Consider the following 2,661-nt stretch of genomic DNA (forward strand, 5'->3'; position numbering starts at 1 on the left):
TCCTCTCCACTTAACTTGTTAAAAAGCAAGAAAAAACACACTTAAAGATAACATGATCTTGTTGTATCAAAAAGAGGCAAGAATAAGTAAGCGAAAAGTGGCAAGAATAACCAAGGAACAGGAGTTTGGTTAACAGAACTTTTATAAAGGAATTGAAATTTCTGAAATAACTAAATTTGAAATTTAATTTTATCAAAAGATTTGGAATTTGAAGGAATCGGAAAGCGTGATAGAGACAATAATGAAAGAGTTGGAATCTATCACTGTCGTCACCACCCACCGATCATTCACTATTGTTTGTTACCATTGTCGTCGCCATAACAACCATCATCGTCACTCGCACCACCAGGGCCGGTCCCAAGAATCCTCAAAACATTTTGGGCCCGATACAAGCGATAAAAATGCAAGCCGCAATAATTTTATTTTTTATGTATGTAATGGGTTTAAATATATAGATTTGTGTCTTTTTTTTAGATTTGGTTTAATAATTTATTCAATAATAGGCTTTTGTGAGACTCATAAAAAGTATATACTACTATTTCCAAAACTAGAACTTGCGACCTTTGAAATTTCTTACAATGGTTTTCCAACTGTACAAAAGAAACATTGACGTACATCAAATGAATGTGTAAAGTAAATACATTATTTAAAACATATATAAATTTTTAAATAAACTTTAAACCCATTGGAAAGGTGGGCCCGAAGCAGTAGTCCACCCTGCCCTAGTGTCCTCTCTTTGGGCCGGGCCTGCGCACCACCACCCACCAAACGTCGTTGCCACCAATATCGTATCATTATGCCACCATTTATTATTCCTCCCTGCACCGACATTTACATTACCATCACCATTGTGAGGTGTCAAGCACGTGGATGCGATGATGAAGGTTGTGGGCCCGAAGCAGTAGTCCACCCTGCCCTAGTGTCCTCTCTTTGGGCCGGGCCTGCGCACCACCACCCACCAAACGTCGTTGCCACCAATATCGTATCATTATGCCACCATTTATTATTCCTCCCTGCCACCGACATTTACATTACCATCACCATTGTGAGGTGTCAAGCACGTGGATGCGATGATGAAGGTTGTGGGCCCGAAGCAGTAGTCCACCCTGCCCTAGTGTCCTCTCTTTGGGCCGGGCCTGCGCACCACCACCCACCAAACGTCGTTGCCACCAATATCGTATCATTATGCCACCATTTATTATTCCTCCCTGCCACCGACATTTACATTACCATCACCATTGTGAGGTGTCAAGCACGTGGATGCGATGATGAAGGTTGTGGTGGCAACAGAGAGTAATATTTGTGGCAAAATAATTATGGTGGAATGGCCTAGATGTGCCTAACTTTAATTGCATGATTCGCTGGCTGGTGACGATGATAATAGATTCTAAATTTGATAGGTGGGTGATGAGTGATGACGATGGTGATATTGTATCACCATAATTATGAAAGGTGAAATTAACAAGAAAGCATCTATTAATACACTAAATTGCATGATTAGTGGTCTAGTTATACAAACTTTATGTCATGGACCATTCTTGAAGAAAGGAGTTGTGTAATCTAGACTGGATGTAGGGTTCTATATTGAAACAATTTAAGTCCATGAAACACAAGTTTAAGATTAGGTATTGTAAGGCCCCGTTCCCGGTAGCCCTACTTTAACGCCGGATTTATTCATAAACACAGTTCTACAAATCAGAGTTTATTAAAACCTTCGCGGAATATAAAACATCAATCATTCATTACAAAACATTAAATCCTTTCTTTAAAACCAACTTAAAACATCATATTTTAAACACCATCGTTTCTTCCATCTTCAGATGCCAGCCGTTCAATCCATGCCATGTGTCATCCTCATATAACTCTACATTCAGCTCACTTGCGTGCATACTAAAAGTCAGCTACGCTGAGTGAGTTCTAGTTAATCAGGTAACGTACATTACATACACATATCATACATACTTACGTATCCGAAGATACATACTCATACTTAACTAGTTACTCTTCTGTTCTATATACATACTTACTACTATCACTTACCTCAGTACACCGAGAGTATGTTCATAGTCCACCGTCTATACCTATACTCAAGGTCGTGAACACGAAAAGGGTCAGCAGTCCTTACCTATGCTCACCTTTTATGGTACGTGCAAGGTCCGCAGTCCTTCCCTATACCATCCTACATTAACAACACGTACAAGGTCCACAGTCCCTCCCTATGTTGCAACCTAATTCATAGCACGTACGAGGTTCACAGTCCTCCCCTATGCTACCACAATACAATTACAGCACGTATAAGGTCCACAGTCCTTTCCTATGCTGACTCCTATCTAAATTACGTATAAGGTCCACAGTCCTAAACTACGTTCTCATCTATCATCTATAACACGTATAAGGCCCACAGTCATTAACTACGCCATCACATGCCAAGTCTAAGCCCAACGGAAGTTAGAGGGATTTGCCATCCTAGCTTACTGCGTCAGACGTAGAACTCACATACCATTCATGTACCTGCATACACTTACTTCGCATATACAATAATTACATCATATCGTAAGAACACTCTAGGCGTTCTTCACATCATTCATTTAACAATCATACTCCTTGTCGGTACGTACAATATCCGAAGATCGTTCACGCCCCGACAAGCATTCGTTCATA

The sequence above is a fragment of the Bidens hawaiensis genome, unplaced genomic scaffold (genome assembly GCF_021521415.1).
Source record: "Bidens hawaiensis isolate Kalapana, Puna unplaced genomic scaffold, B.hawaiensis_p1.1 tig00050766_1, whole genome shotgun sequence".
NCBI lineage: Eukaryota > Viridiplantae > Streptophyta > Magnoliopsida > Asterales > Asteraceae > Bidens > Bidens hawaiensis.